This window comes from Physella acuta, unplaced genomic scaffold (genome assembly GCF_028476545.2).
Source record: "Physella acuta isolate Inbredline_101_S28 unplaced genomic scaffold, ASM2847654v3 ptg000115l, whole genome shotgun sequence".
Lineage (NCBI taxonomy): Eukaryota > Metazoa > Mollusca > Gastropoda > Physidae > Physella > Physella acuta.
Window position 1 is genome coordinate 1 of NW_026731635.1, and position 16,939 is coordinate 16,939.

Here is a 16,939-nt window from a genome sequence, read left to right on the forward strand (position 1 = left end):
CCCCCACCCCATACAATGATTAACATAGGTTATTAAGATTCCCAACCAACCCGTTTTCCTCAGGCCAGAGGTGTAGCGACCCTTCCCGGCGCCCGGGGACAAACTTCCCCCCCCCTCAAACTTTCGATTTGCAACCCCCCCCCACCTCAAACTTTCAATTTGGCGCCCCCCCCCCCTAGGGTCGGCGCCCGGGGACATATGTCCCCCCACCCCCCCCTCGCTACGCCTCTGCCTCAGGCATTTATATTGCAATGTTGCATTGATGTAACCCCCCCCCCCCCCCCCCGTCACCCCCATGATGATTGCTTTAAACTGTACTCAGATAATACTAACGATTCGAATCTATATTCGGTTATAAATTCAGCTGGATGTTGCATGTTTTCTTTATCGTTAGCAGGTTTACATCACGTGTCACCCCCCCCCCCCCACCCCCCCCCCCTCCACCCGTGTCGGGATTTGTTCACTTTGCTCTTAAAAAACTATTTAATTCACTCCAATTAATCATTTAATTAAGTGAAATTATCACTTTTCTGTATATATTTTGCTATTTTTTGCCTTGGTGTCACCCGGTGCGCCCCCCCCCCTCGCTATGCCCCTGATCAGTTGAACGTCTGATGAAAATGTGGCTCGAAAACAGTGAATAAATCTGGCAGCTTGGATTTTAAATAAATCTAGGCAGGCCGTGCATGATTAAATATATTTTGCTATTTTTTGCCTTGGTGTCACCCGGTGCGGTCCCCCGCCCCCCCCCCCCCCTTCGCTATGCCCCTGATCTAGATCCAGGTCTGTTCAAAATAAAACAGTTTTAGGACTAATATAGTAAAACGTATCTAGAAGCATGAAGGATTGTGCTATATCTATAGTCACATAGTGACTACATTCAGGTCGAAGACACTCACCAATGTGTGTGTGGAGGGGGGGGGGGGGAATATCACATGACGTAATTTAAAAAGTAACGTCAGCTGACATTCTATGGCATGGCATCGATTAATGAATATTGATTGATTGCGGGGGAGGGGGGATCAACCATATCGAGTGACGTCAGAATTGGAAAACCTACGACTTGACAGAAAACAACAGCAAATGAACAAATTATCAATTTTTAAACATAATTGCTGTCATCGATCATTCTGATGTGCGTTTTGTTGTTATAAAACCGTAACAATGCTACTGTACTCTCCAATGCTCTTGTTATAAAACCGTAACAATGCTACTGTACTCTCCAATGCTCTTGTTATAAAACCGTAACAATGCTACTGTACTCTCCAAAGCTCTTGTTTGAATCTAAAGCTGGGAGTCCTGCTGACATTGCTCAAAATAAAAAAATATTTTCTTTATTACTTTCTCGTATATACGTAGTATAGAGAAAGTATTGTAATCGTGCAAAAAAAAAATCGAGATTTTTACAAATCTCGACGTTTTACACCTCACTGATACGGAAAAACATAATTTTGCAATCTTGTCCGTATGTCTGTGTGTGTGTGTGTCTGTCCGTGTGTGTGTCTGTGTGTAAACACGATAACTTGAGTACCGTTACAGCTAGGTTGATGAAATTTCATATATAAGTATTTTATCAAAATCGTAGATCCGTATCAACTTTTGAGCGATTTCCGATAACCGGAAGTGGTACTTTTCCTACTTTGAATTTTTCAAAAGCCTATAACTTGAGTACTATTTCAGATAGATAAATGAAATTTCACATGTAAGTAAAAGATCTAATTCTCTACCGTCTGTTAAATTTTGAGTAATTTCCGTTGACTGGAAGTAGTAATTTACGCTACTTCCGATTTCTCAAAAAACTAATGTAAATTTTTAAAGTACTAATAATATTGCGCACTATTATACGCGTTTTTATTCGGCGTTTGCTTGGTGCGCAATGTTTTTTTTATGAGATTCTATTCTATTTTTAAAAGTTTAAGTATTTAAAATGGATTAAAAATCATAACTATATCCCCAGTTACCATCCCCTGTTGTTTTATATAAGAATATTCGAGAAAGTTTAGGGGAGATCACTACCGGTTTATTTTTCATAACATAGTTTTACGCACTTTGACTTGTTTTCTTTACCCCTACCTGTGGGCTGCTATGTATCGCGTCACTCCTAGGGAAAGGGGGTTCGCACTGTTAGGCCGGTGTGCATGTATGTATGTATATATATATATATATATATATATATATATATATATATATATATATATATATATATATATATATATATATATATATACTGTTATTTAAAAAAAAATGAATTGTTGCAGTTATTTTTTATTAGACTTGTAATAAACTTGATCAATATACCTAACTTGTAACCCAGCTCTATCAACATTTTCGAAAGAAAAAAAATGATTGGGCTGTTTAGAAGGGATGGGATGTGGCTGAAGTATGACGTCATTTTAGGTTGGGGGGGGGGATCCCTGTGCCGATCTCAAAGACCCGTGCAGGAATAGATTAAGAGAAAGGTCTGGTCTTTATAACCTCAGCCGAAAATATTTTGTTTGTTGTAACTTTACTTTAGAAAGTAAAAAGCAAACAGAAAAACGTTGGTAGAAATGGTAATGATATCTTTTACTTAAGCAGTAAAAACTATTTCCTCTAAATATGCCTTTATTTAATAAAGCACCATTACAGGCCTATAAATATAAAGAAAGCATACGTCACCCCTCCCAGCCCCCCTCCCCCCGAAGTAAGTCTAACGAACGAAATGAAATGTATATAGAAAACATAATTTTACCAGTGTCCGCCCTGCCCCCCATGGTCACTGCTTAAATACATACAATACCCCCCCCCCCCCCCCAATTCAGCACAGAACAGTGGACAAAATGTATTTGAATAATGTTTTCAAATAATTATTTTAAGTGTTATTAATCAGAAAACGCTTAAAATATAAAACAGGCACACTTTTGAAATTGTTTGGAGTTTTTCTCAACAAATATAATATATATTTAATCGCCATTACCCGACCCATCCAAAATCATTGAAAATGCAATGGACCAATGGACCCCCCCCCCAACACACACACACACACTATATTGTCGGTAGCAGGAAGTTAAACATTTAAATGGTACAAGGGAAACTACTAGCAAATTCCCTTCGTGTAGCAACAGAACTGAGTATTATTTGTTTTTGTGTCTGTTCATAAATCATTTTCAGTAGATCTCTAGAATCTAGATCTAGATCTAACTCAACATTCTAGAAAATATTGGTAAGTTTTTGCCATTTTTTAAATTCTTGTTTCGTTTTGTTAGTATTCACTTTAAACTTTAAATCAAATAGAATCTAGATCTAGATCTAGATCTAGATTTCTAGTCTTTTGTTTTTGACAGCAGTAACTTGACTTGAGTTTGAGTAACAGTAACACTAACAGTCCTGGAGTCCATGGTACACTTAACACTTCACTAGTGTACAGGCCACACAATTATACCTAATGGCTAATACCTAATATATGTAGGCCTAGGCCTAATATTGCTTAATTAATATTAATATTACTTTATTAGGCCTATAGGCCTAGGCCTAGCCTATAGAATAATTGATAATTGTGTTGACAGTCAAATAAAAAAATCTATAAATTATAAATAAGGCTAACTTACTTAACTAAATCATGTAATTGACTAGATCTAGATCTATAATTATTAATTTAATACAATTTATTCTACTATCTACTTAGCCTATGGCCTCTACTCTAATCTAATAGGCTATAGGCTTAATTAATTATTATTTATTTAATAATCGAGTAGGCCTACTAATTCTAAATAGTAATAATAATAGGGTTGCCAGATACCTTTTCCGAAAATACTGGACACCTTTCCATCCTTCCCTTCTCAGGTATGCCGCAAAGCAGAAGAAGGGGGGTAACAGAGTATTATTCATATACTTGTCCAGTATTTATATTTATTTTATCCTGGACAGTCTGCTCAAATACTGGACTGTCCAGTTCAAAACTGGACACCTGGCAACCCTAAATAGTAATAGGCATAGGCCTAATTAAATAATTATTAGTCATTTAGTAATATTTAGGTAGGCATATAGGCTTATGTCTTATATGTTATAGTCAGTATAGTCTACACCAGGGGTTCCCAACCCCGTGCCCGCGCGCGCCATGGCGCCCGCCGAAGGATTTGTATGTGCCCGCCTCTCACTATTCGACAGAGACAGAATTTATTTCATAAACATTTTTGAAAGGTTGAAGGGGTTGGAAATTGAAAGTTTGAGGGGGGGGGGCTGCAAATCGAAAGAAAATTTGAGATTTGAGGGGGGGTGCAAATCGAAAGTTTGAGGGGGGGGGGGTGCAAATAGAAAGTTTTGTCCCCGGGTGACGGGAAAGGTCGCTACGCCTATGGAAGGAGTTTGTCGATTCAAAACAGGATGTGCCCGCCACCCTACCAATATTTTAGAATGTGCTCTAGAGTAAAAAAAAGGTTGGGAACCCCTGGTCTACACAGTAAATTTTATAATAATAATTATTTAGGCCTAGGCCTAAATAATATAATATAATTATAATATTTATTATTTAGGCTATATTCGACTATAGCTATGATAATGACTAGGCCTGTTGCCAAGTAATTGATCTTGGTAAATGTAATGTTTTGATCGAGAAAAACTGTGACATGTGATGGGTACGCTAGTTGTCAATTTTAAAAATAATATACTAGCAGTATCCAAAATATGTGACAGTTAAACATCCCCACCCTTAAACCTACAGTCCCAACATAAAACTGCTAGGCCTAGAGGTCCTGGGAGGGTATAATAATAAAGGACTGTTCCGCCAGAGGAAGATACTTTATACTTTTCTTCTTGGGGTTAGGTCTTAATATCCGAGTTTTGGTTAGTTCAGGATTTAAATCAGGGGCTATGGTGACATGTCAAATTTATATACCATTACCATTACTGCTACTTAAATGTATTTTTTTGACTAGTAGGCTCACTGAGACGAAATAAATGTGTTAATTATATTTAAAAACTAAAGGCCTTGAGCATTTACTAGAACTTTAACATTACTGGAAAACTGACCAAATCTTGTTTTGTTGTTGTAATCAGTATTGTTAAAGTAAAGTAAAAAGTAGATACCCAATCAATAAGGCAGATGAAGTTTGCCTGTTTTGGTGATCACAGCATTTCATCAGTTCCCTGACATTTTTACTTTCGCTAATAGGTGTCAGGCACCCATCAGAGCTGTGTGGACTATGTCCTATAACATTGAGCCCAGGATCTTAATAACAATACTAGCAGGGACAATTGTCTCAGGTTAAACAGTTTTAAGATGAAGGACTGAAGCTTAATTCTGCCAAGTGGGGTGTGGCTAACTGAAATCAAAATTAAACCTTTTGTGGTTACTTTAAACAAAATCATAGCTGCAGCATAAGCCAATTGTATGGTTAATTTGAACTAAATAAAAATGCAGCTTTGCTTTAATAGACTTGGGTTTTCACTGTAGAACAGGTTGGCCTGCTGTGGTTGGTCCACTATAGAATAGGTTGGCCTGCTGTAGTTGGTCTACTATAGAACAGGTTGGCCTGCTGTAGTTGGTCCACTATAGAACAGGTTGGCCTGCTGTGGTTGGTCCACTATAGAACAGGTTGGCCTGCTGTAGTTGGTCTACTATAGAACAGGTTGGCCTGCTGTAGAACAGGTTGGTCCACTATAGAACAGGTTGGCCTGCTGTAGAACAGGTTGGCCCGCTGTAGAACAGGTTGGCCTGCTGTGGTTGGTCTACTATAGAACAGGTTGGCCAGCTGTGGTTGGTCCACTATAGAACAGGTTGGCCTGTTGTAGTTGGTCCACTATAGAACAGGTTGGTCCACTATAGAACAGGTTGGCCTGCTGTAGTTGGCCCACTATAGAACAGGTTGGCCTGCTGTAGCTGATCCACTATATGAGCTGGCCAAGTTGATTGTATAACAGGTTGGCCTGCTTTAGGGGTTGGCCCATTACATCGACCTTTGACCTTTCCCTGTGATCACGAACCATCCTGTTCTGATAGCCCTGGGATATTTCCTTTCATTAGACTGAAAGGGTAGGAGCTGGGATCTTGAGATGCCAGCAGCCAGTGGCTGATTGAAACGTAAACATTGGCCCTACCCTGGGAGATCTCTGGTCGCTGCTCTCTCTCTCTCTCTCTCTCTCTCTCTCTCTCTCTCTCTCTCTCTCTCTCTCTCTCTCTCGCTGGCGTCCTGACAGGTTCACGGTATCCTTCTGAGGTATGTCGTATGTATTTGGTGTCAGTAAATCGTTCTGATGTATGTCATTGTTAGATAGCTCAATGGTCACATGGTGATGTATGTCGTCGGTTTTTAAAAGATTTCAATCAAGAAGAGTTTCTCACTTTTATTGTCCTAGTAGGATGTTACAAAGGCTTCTGTCGTAATTTGTGGCTGTATTAGACCGTACAATCGCATGTCACCGTATGATGTCATGGTAATAATAATGTCATGCCGCCTTCAAGGCTTAGTGTTGTCATGGGATACTCAATTTTCTCGTTGTTTTATGTAGGCCTATGCAGGAACTTTTGTGTCGTGTTACAATCCGTCTGAGACAAATTTGTCAACGTTTTGAAAATTGATATCGCAATAAGTTTTCCCGGAAATTACCAGGAACTGACGTGTAACTTACACGAAGAAACTAGTGCGTAACTAGATACAAATATTTCTTCTACAGCTGTGTTTGTGTGCTTGATCAGCGACCTTCTCACACTAGTGTTCTACATCTCGACTTGCATTCAGTGGCCCAGGTCTATGTCATGTCATTAGCTGAACAAGTCTAAACCACAGTCCAATGTTGTGCATGGGTTATCATTCTCGTGTGAAAAACAAATGATCGAAAAGAGCCCTACGCGCGGTGCACACAATTTGTTGCATAAAGAAGGAAGGTAAATTATTCGGTAGGGCTGGACGACGCAATGTTCAAACATTTATTGTGTGAAATAGGAAGGTAATTCGGTCGGAATAAATCTCTCGGGGTGTAAATGCCAATCATGATGTCAATTGGTGTCACGGTAAAACCGCTCAAGCAGGATGTCACTGTTCAAATCTGCCTCTCTCCAATTCCACTGAGGGTGTCTCCCCTTATTCGGTCGCTTATTTCCCCTTTCAGTGAGTTTATTAAAATGTCTGAGCGATTGTTGATTTAAATCCCAGAAGTTTGACGGTGCCAAGGTTGGGTTTGACCCGATATTTGCAGACCTGGCACCAAAGTTTAAACCAATCTCTCGCTCTAACAAGATACCGCTGGCCAAACCTGTAATCTATAAACTCAATTCCACTCTATCGATCGGGTACAAATCGATCATGTATTGGTTATTTTGACGGGTCATTGAACTCTTATCGAGCAAGTCTTTGATTTATTTACTTTGATTTATCTCTTATTAGTTTTTTGTGTGTATGTTAACTTTTTTTCTCTCTCTCTCTCTCATACCCCAGCGTTAGTTAAATAAACATGAGCTAAGTTGGATGTAAGGTCCGCTGTATATGGCCACTAAAATGTATCGGGCCTGCAAGTAGTCAGTGAGCATTTATTGAGTCGGGCAGTATCCGTCCAATTGCCACACACACCTACTGTATTTGTATTCGCAGTATTGCTGAAACGATATTTTAACAACTTAACCGTAGTCCTATTTTGGATCCTAGTCCTAACTGAAAGCACACCCCAGAGTTAAACTATCGATTTCTGTCTTACAACATCGTGGGTAAGGCTACTGGGTAAGTCTTGATGACTCAAGCACTGAATGTATGTAGGTGATGTTATTGAACCCTCCCCATCACTGTCTGTCTGACCTGGCATGCGTATTGTGTTCACGTATCAATGATGCATGCACGTGAAATATCATAAGCATAATTAGCACCTTTGTCCAGTGCTACAACACGTGCCTACTTAGTTAATTAGTTGTGTTACGTTCATCTATAGTGAATGGGAGATAGCTATCGATGAGCTTCTCAACAAGAATAATCTCTTTAGTCCAAGTCTTTAAATATAACTTTTCAAACAGATGATGTTATTGTGCAAAACATTCAAAACGTTTTTTCCCTTTCGCTGCTGCAAGTTTGGTTAGCTATAGCAACAGGCTGTAGACACGATAGACGGTCTGTTGACCCCCATCACGATAGACTAAGTGTAGACTCATCATCATAGATCGTCTCACTGTTGACTCATCAAGCTAAGTGTTGATACATGCCAGTAGACTGTATCAACCTCTCCATCTGTTGATACATGCCTGTAGACTGTAGACTATATCAACCTCTCAATCTGTTGATACATGCCTGTAGACTGTATCAACCTCTCCATCTGTTGATACATGCCTGTAGACTGTATCAACCTCTCCATCTGTTGATACATGCCTGTAGACTGTAGACTATATCAACCTCTCAATCTGTTGATACATGCCTGTAGACTGTATCAACCTCTCCATCTGTTGATACATGCCTGTAGACTATATCAACCTCTCCATCTGTTGATACATGCCTGTAGACTATATCAACCTCTCCATCTGTTGATACATGCCAGTAGACTTATCAACCTGTCCATCTGTTGATACATGCCTGTAGACTATATCAACCTGTCCATCTGTTGATACATGCCAGTAGACTATATCAACCTCTCCATATGTTGATACATGCCAGTAGACTATATCAACCTCTCCATCTGTTGATACATGCCAGTAGACTATATCAACCTGTCCATCTGTTGATACATGCCAGTAGACTATATCAACCTGTCCATCTGTTGATACATGCCAGTAGACTTATCAACCTGTCCATCTGTTGATACATGCCAGTAGACTATATCAACCTGTCCATCTGTTGATACATGCCAGTAGACTATATCAACCTGTCCATCTGTTGATACATGCCAGTAGACTATATCAACCTGTCCATCTGTTGATACATGCCAGTAGACTATATCAACCTGTCCATCTGTTGATACATGCCAGTAGACTTATCAACCTGTCCATCTGTTGATACATGCCTGTAGACTATATCAACCTCTCCATCTGTTGATACATGCCAGTAGACTTATCAACCTGTCCATCTGTTGATACATGCCAGTAGACTATATCAACCTGTCCATCTGTTGATACATGCCAGTAGACTTATCAACCTGTCCATCTGTTGATACATGCCCGTAGACTATATCAACCTGTCCATCCGTTGATACATGCCCGTAGACTGCATGAACTTTCTCTATCTGTTGCCACTGACCGCGCCCTAATGAAGATAGCCGTGCACTGACCCCGTGTCCCGACAGACCATCTGTGTTTGGGTGCGCGTGCTAGAGCGGCCATGACAAACACAACCTGTTGAGCAGTGGCAGGAGAAGAATGGAGCGCCTGATTGGATCAGGAACTGTTTGCGTTATGAACATTTGATCAGGCTCTGGACAGTTCAAGCCATGTCGGCTTTGAGGGCCAGCTAATGCGATCGTCGCCATTCATCTTTCAACACAGGCCAACAATAACACAATTAAGTTTTGTTCTTTTGTTTCATGCTGGAGGCCGAGGGTAATTTGTTTACATATGGTGTCGGGAGGAAGGGTGGGATGGGGGTGGGGAGGAAATTATTTTTCTTTTTTGTTTTAATAGAACAATCAGGTGGCTTTAATCTGTTTATCTTGAAGTGGATCCCCTTAGCCTAATGGCCGTTCTATTCAGTGTTTATCATCATTACTGCGCGGGATAAATAAAAGCTCTTCTCATTGGCAAGGCTGTAAGAACAAAAGAGTAGATTATTATGCCGCTTGAAGTGAGGCGGTCTCTAGACTATGTGTCAGGTAAACCATTATTAGGTGAAGTTGAATGTGAGGCTAAATCCGATTGTTCAAGGCCATCTATACAGCAGTTATACCAGCTGGAATTTAAGGCCAACTAAACATCATCTAAACCAGGTGAAGTTGAATGCGAGGCCAGCTATACATCAGCTAAACCAGATCAAGTTTGGACCCCCATCTATACATGAGTTATACCAGCTACATCAGCTAAACCAGGTGAAGTTGAATGCGAGGCCAGCTATACATCAGCTAAACCAGATCAAGTTTGGTGCCATCTATACATGAGTTATACCAGCTACATCAGCTAAACCAGGTGAAGTTGAGTGCGAGGCCAGCTATACATCAGCTAAACCAGATCAAGTTTGGTGCCATCTATACATGAGTTATACCAGCTACATCAGCTAAACCAGGTGAAGTTGAATGCGAGGCCAGCTATACATCAGCTAAACCAGATCAAGTTTGGTGCCATCTATACATGAGTTATACCAGCTACATCAGCTAAACCAGGTGAAGTTGAATGCGAGGCCAGCTATACATCAGCTAAACCAGATCAAGTTTGGTGCCATCTATACATCAGTTATACCAGCTACATCAGCTAAACCAGGTGAAGTTGAATGCGAGGCCAGCTATACATCAGCTAAACCAGATCAAGTTTGGTGCCATCTATACATCAGTTATACCAGCTACATCAGCTAAACCAGGTGAAGTTGAATGCGAGGCCAGCTATACATCAGCTAAACCAGATCAAGTTTGGTGCCATCTATACATCAGTTATACCAGCTACATCAGCTAAACCAGGTGAAGTTGAATGCGAGGCCAGCTATACATCAGCTAAACCAGATCAAGTTTGGTGCCATCTATACATCAGTTATACCAGCTACATCAGCTAAACCAGGTGAAGTTGAATGCGAGGCCAGCTATACATCAGCTAAACCAGATCAAGTTTGGTGCCATCTATACATCAGTTATACCAGCTACATCAGCTAAACCAGGTGAAGTTGAATGCGAGGCCAGCTATACATCAGCTAAACCAGATCAAGTTTGGTGCCATCTATACATCAGTTATACCAGCTACATCAGCTAAACCAGGTGAAGTTGAATGCGAGGCCAGCTATACATCAGCTAAACCAGATCAAGTTTGGGACTATCTATATATCACTTATACAAGGTGTAGTTTAAGACCAACTATACACCAGTTACTCTAAAGAAGATTCTTTACTTGAAACATGAACTCTACTTCATCTGCACAATGGATCTCTAGGTCTAAAGATGATTATTTATACATGACTTATACCTGGCCGTCTAAATAGCAGCTATAACCAGTTAAGTGTGAATGGAGTAAAGCGGCGTAATCAAATGTAAACAAAGGGAAGTAATAAACCCTATTCGTGACCACCACAGTGGCGATGACCTTATCCAGTAGTAGTGAAACATGTCACCTGCGGCACGTGCTTTATAAACCCTGTAAGTCGGCCTCTGTACATAGTCACACGTTGTTACATTTTTTACAACATGCCTCCACGCTATCCTCTCCCTCCCTCCCTCCCCTATGTAATAGTCACACGTAGTTACATTTTTACAACATGCCTCCACGCTATTTTCTCTCTCCCCCTCCCTCCCCTATGTCATAGTCACACGTTGTTACATTTTTTACAACATACCTCCACGCTATTCTCTCCCTCCCTCCCTCCCCTATGTAATAGTCACACGTAGTTACATTTTTACAACATGCCTCCACGCTATTTTCTCCCCCCCCCCCCCCCCATGTCAGTCATGGTTTGATTTCGATTACACACTTTAACAACACAATACCATTGCATTTGTCCTGATGGTATAGCCTATAAAATCAGCACCCCCCCCCCCTTCAACCCCTGCTCCCTGGTTACAAGTTAGCTGGTGGGATCTGAGAGTTGTTTAGCTGGCTATAAACAGGTTTGGTTATTGTAGGTCGTAACTGGTCGGCTGTTTAAAGATGCTAACCCTGATTGTATAGGCTATGTAAACACTACCGGCATATATCGGTCGTAACTGGTCGGCTGTTTATACATCTAGGTCTACTAGCCAATGTCGAGTCTCCCGTAGTGGTAAGTTATGGTTGTGTACGGTGACCACGCCTAGGCCGTAGGTCACCCAAACCATCGCTTAACTTGGAATTTGTGGAATTGTGTTTATGTATATATTTTTAAAGGGATTGGGGTGGGGTATGATAGTGTTTAGAAGTTTGAACTTGACATGTTGACTTTATGTCTCGGCACTATGGTCAGGGTGTCACTAGTACCATGAGTGGATGTGTGAACTAGTTGATCTACAAATGTGTTTTCTTCACATCTTTGACTGTCTCACATTATGGTGCCCAGTGTCTCACTAGAACCAGGAGTGGATGTGTGTACTAGTTGATCTACAAACGTGTTTTCTTCACATCTTTGTCTCTAATTATGATGTCCAGTGTCTCACTAGACAGGAGTTGATGTGTGAACTAGTTGATCTACACATGTATTTTCTTCACATCTTTGACTGTCTCACATTATGGTGCCCAGTGTCTCACTAGAACCAGGAGTGGATGTGTGTACTAGTTGATCTACAAATGTGATTTCTTCACATCTTTGACTGTCTCACATTATGATGCCCAGTGTCTCACTAGACAGGAGTGGATGTGTGTACTAGTTGATCTACCCATGTGTTTTCTTCACATCTTTGACTGTCTCACATTAGTGTGTCACTAGATATCTAACCCCTAGTCAGCCTTGACTGGTTGATGTGCCGGTGTGTTTTGTTCTAGTGTCACTCACTAGATATCTAGCCACTAGTCAGCCTTGACTGGTTGATGTGCCGGTGTGTTTTGTTCTAGTGTCACTCACTAGATATCTAGCCACTAGTCAGCCTTGACTAGTTGATGTGCCGGTGTGTTTTGTTCTAGTGTCACTCACTAGATATCTAACCACTAGTCAGCCTTGACTGGTTGATGTGCCGGTGTGTTTTGTTCTAGTGTCACTCACTAGATATCTAACCACTAGTCAGCCTTGACTAGTTGATGTGCCGGTGTGTTTTGTTCTAGTGTCACTCACTAGATATCTAGCCACTAGTCAGCCTTGACTAGTTGATGTGCCGGTGTGTTTTGTTCTAGTGTCACTCACTAGATATCTAACCCCTAGTCAGCCTTGACTAGTTGATGTGCCGGTGTGTTTTGTTCTAGTGTCACTCACTAGATATCTAACCCCTAGTCAGCCTTGACTAGTTGATGTGCCGGTGTGTTTTGTTCTAGTGTCACTCACTAGATATCTAACCCCTAGTCAGCCTTGACTAGTTGATGTGCCGGTGTGTTTTGTTCTAGTGTCACTCACTAGATATCTAACCCCTAGTCAGCCTTGACTGGTTGATGTGCCGGTGTGTTTTGTTCTAGTGTCACTCGATACATTTTTCCTCGTGCCTACACGCCTATTGACTCCACCCCTCCCCACTTTCCTACTACAATCTCAAGTCGTGGTGATAAGCCCTCTGACGTCACCTAAGGTATTCATGTCCCGAGCCCCATCTGTTGTATAAAAAATACCTCTACTGGTGTACATTCCTCCACTACCAGTGTGCATTCCTGCACCAGCAGTACACCAGCATTCATTCATTCAACGCATGTGTACTATTGTATAGACGGATGCGTAGATTTTGACGGGGCGTGTCTTGTCTGGGGACTCAGATAAAAAAAAAATAATTATATAGAAAATACAGACTTTATAAACTTCGACCAGTGTTCATCCCCCCCTCCAACTCCCTCTTCCCCCCCCCCCCCCCCGGTGCAAAATGTCTGGCAGAAACCCCTGACTGAGGTAACACCTTTGGTATATAACCCCCAGATTAATTTATATATGAATTATAATTATACTATTAGTTTTAATGTCTAATGCCATAAAATATAATTAACACCCCTATCTCTTTCTCTCTCTCTCACACACACTCCCTATAAAAGTGTGAGGAATGAAAAGAAATAGTCTTCCATGCTCAGTCTTCCATAGAGTGACTGTCGTAAGTCCGAGCCACTGGGAGCAAGGGCAGGCAATCTAAATGTTTATTTGAATCGATTGTTCGCCTTGGGTTCCCGGCGCTGTAGGGTGACAGTTCTCCCCCTTTGCCGACACACGACAGGTGAAGTGGCGGCGTTGTCCTGGTTTGTCTTACAACCAGCCAGAGTATAAACCAGCCCAGCTTCATTCCTCATTCACTCGCTCACATCCACCTAGTACCTCTGTCTATAGGAGCTCCATTTAGGACACAAACTAGATCTACTACAGTGTATTTTGTTTTCTGTCAAGGGATATTTAGCTGTGGTGTTGTCGAGTTGAGCAGCTTGTGGTTTTTAAAGGTAATGTTTGTTTTGTTTACCATGTGATAGTGTTCACGGTTCGTGTGTAGCAGTAAGTGTTACGCTCTAGTTGGTACACTACCAACACCGGGGTACACCTACCACAGTTAGATTAACGTTAATCACTCTGTGTGTGCTTAAAAAACTGATCGCATATTTTGCATTAGCTAGTAGATCTAGTGAAGTGAATGATTGGTTATTTATTCGATTATCTCTCCACATGCTACTATTTCTTGTGTCTAGGTGTTGTAAAGGGGGAGGAGGGGGGGGGGGGGGCTAAACTGAACTAATTACTAGCTTAACCCACCACCACGATAGCCTGGTCTACCCACATGACTTACGTCTCGTAAGTCCACCTTCCATCACCCAATTTGTGTCGTGGATTACTGTCCTAGTGTGAGGCAAGGAACTGAGCTGACATAGCACGAACTGACAAGTGGCTTGGGAATATTTCCGCTATTTATGGTCTTGGTTGATGTTTGTGGATTATCTCCCATCCTATGGCCCAGATAGCGCTATAAAAACCTACCATAAACACGTTGTTCGAATGTTCGTAAATGATCTTTGGGATGATCTTTGTAATGAGGAGGATGCCCATAAAAGACGAGACGATTTTTGACAAATTGCCCCTCCTCTCCGTCAGACATCGACACATTAAGCCAGAGCCCGTCCCTAATTTGACGTGACACCTCAGCGAACACTTTAAAAAAAATGTCAATAGAGTAACGTTCCAGTTTCTTCCCCCTTACGTAACTCATCGTTACACAAATCTTTAGTCCTGCAAGTGTTACATCATTCTTCACATTATATCCCACCCTTGTCCTGTGTTGCTAGTATAGACAATATACTAGGCCTACATATAGTCACGTGTCTCCACATCAACTAGTCACATTGTTGTTAGTGTTGCAATAATAGCACCGTCTCAACCAACATTCATCTAGGCCTATGGTCTATGCTGTTGGCATGTGATCATCACTCACAGAAAACTTCGGGGATCATTATTAAAGTAAAATGTAGTACCTAGGACAGGCTGAATGCCCTCATTAACTAGAATATGTACTCCACTAATGGGGCTGATCCGTGGTAGTTACCAGTGGCGGATTAAAGAGGGAGACACCGTCAGAAGCAGCCCCCCCCTTCCCCAAGACTGCCTTATAGCTAAAACAAGACTTATCCCTGTGACACCAGTGAGAACTACGGATAAAAACCCAACCAGGAGCCTAATACAAGTTAACCCGCCCCTAGTAGCTCTAGTTCATGTCCCTGACAACTCCCATTTATCCATTATAAAGACATCCATCACTGGCTACTAGTCCCGTTTTACCTGCTGAGGTCTATTATAGCCTATGACACTGGTCTACAGTTTGATGCCTCACGATTACAGAACACACTTGGTGCTTTCAAATGTGTCTGCAAGGTGTCCTATTACCTTTATCATCGTTAACTCCAGTAAAGCCAGAGTTGTTAAGCTCACACTTGACCTCCTGGCCGTGTTTTGTCGTTACATCCGTTGTCTAACCTGTGTTAACCCAACTTTAGTGCTGCGGGTTAACTCATCGCTAACCCAAGACTTTACTGACACAACTGAATTTGCTGACACAGCCCAACAATTTACTGACACTGACACAAACCAACAATTTACTGACACTGACACAACCCAACTATTTACTGACTCAACCCAACTATTTACTGACACAACCCAACAATTTACTGACACAACCCAACAATTTACTAACACTACTGAATTTGCTGATACAGCTCAACTATTTATTGACACAAATGAATTTACTGACACAACCCAACACTTTACTGACACAACCCAACTATTTACTGACACAACCCAACTATTTACTGACACAACCCAACAATTTACTGACACAACCCAACAATTTACTGAAACAACCCAACAATTTACTAGCACATTTCGCCCAAATGTAGTGCTACATAAATAGCAAAATTTATTTTAAGTCATCTTACAGCTGCTTAATTAGCTTATCTGTTGTCGTTGTCATTAGCAATTAACTGGTTCTAAAGACTTAAAACATCTTATCTACTCTAAGTGGAGCAGTGTCTAACATTAATATGATTGGTAGAATAGGGCGTGTAACGTGTGGGGTGTGTAGACTGTAGCACGTGGGGTGTGTTGTTTGCGTGTATTGTGTGGGTTGTGTTGTGTGTAACGTGTGGGGTGTGTTGTTTCTGTGTAACGTATGGGGTGTGTAGACTGTAGCACATGGGGTGTGTTGTTTGCGTGTAACGTGTGGGGTGTGTTGTTTCTGTGTAACGTGTGGGGTGTGTAGACTGTAGCACATGGGGTGTGTTGTTTGCCCGTGTTGACCCTTGTCCCTCACTGAAGTGGTGCTTTGAGTTGTCGCTGAGAGCATTTGACCACTTGACGGGATATAACAGCCGTGGCGCCCTCTAGCTGGACACGTGACCATATCAGCTGGTGTATCACATGGTATCTCACCCAAACCTCCACAGAGAAACTATTTTCTGCCAAGTATTCAAGGGACGTGACCGGTGTACTTGGTTAGACAGCCATTAAATGTGATCATTGTCTGGTTTCTGTTTTCTTGAATAATGAATGTACCCTGACATGCTAACCTAGATACAGTGAGTCGTCAGTGCCGGCTTGAGCTGAGCTTGCTCACCTAGTTGGGTGCAGGGAGTGGCCAATCTCATGGGCACTCAACCGTGCACCATTGATTACCGATAACATTGTTCGATAATTGGTGCTATAGATTTTTTAACCTCTGATTGTCGAGGTGAGATTTATAGATCTTAGAGCTGGGGTTTAGCCAGTGAAGGTTTAACCAGAAGGGGTTTAGC

General features: G+C 41.5%; 1 protein-coding gene across 3 annotated transcripts in view; it reads left to right on the plus strand.

Annotated features, from left to right (window-relative positions):
• Positions 1-3,086: 3,086 nt before the first annotated feature.
• Positions 3,087-16,939, plus strand: part of LOC131934665 (protein FAM107B) — a 33,173-nt gene continuing 19,320 nt past the window's right edge. The window contains exon 1 of one of the 3 annotated variants that reach the window (XM_059290746.1): positions 3,087-3,202. The gene's annotated coding sequence lies outside the window, so the exon portion shown is untranslated. Of the gene's footprint in view, positions 3,203-13,886; positions 14,108-16,939 lie in introns of those variants that run through there. The other 2 variants (XM_059290745.1, XM_059290747.1) reach the window with 2 other exon arrangements.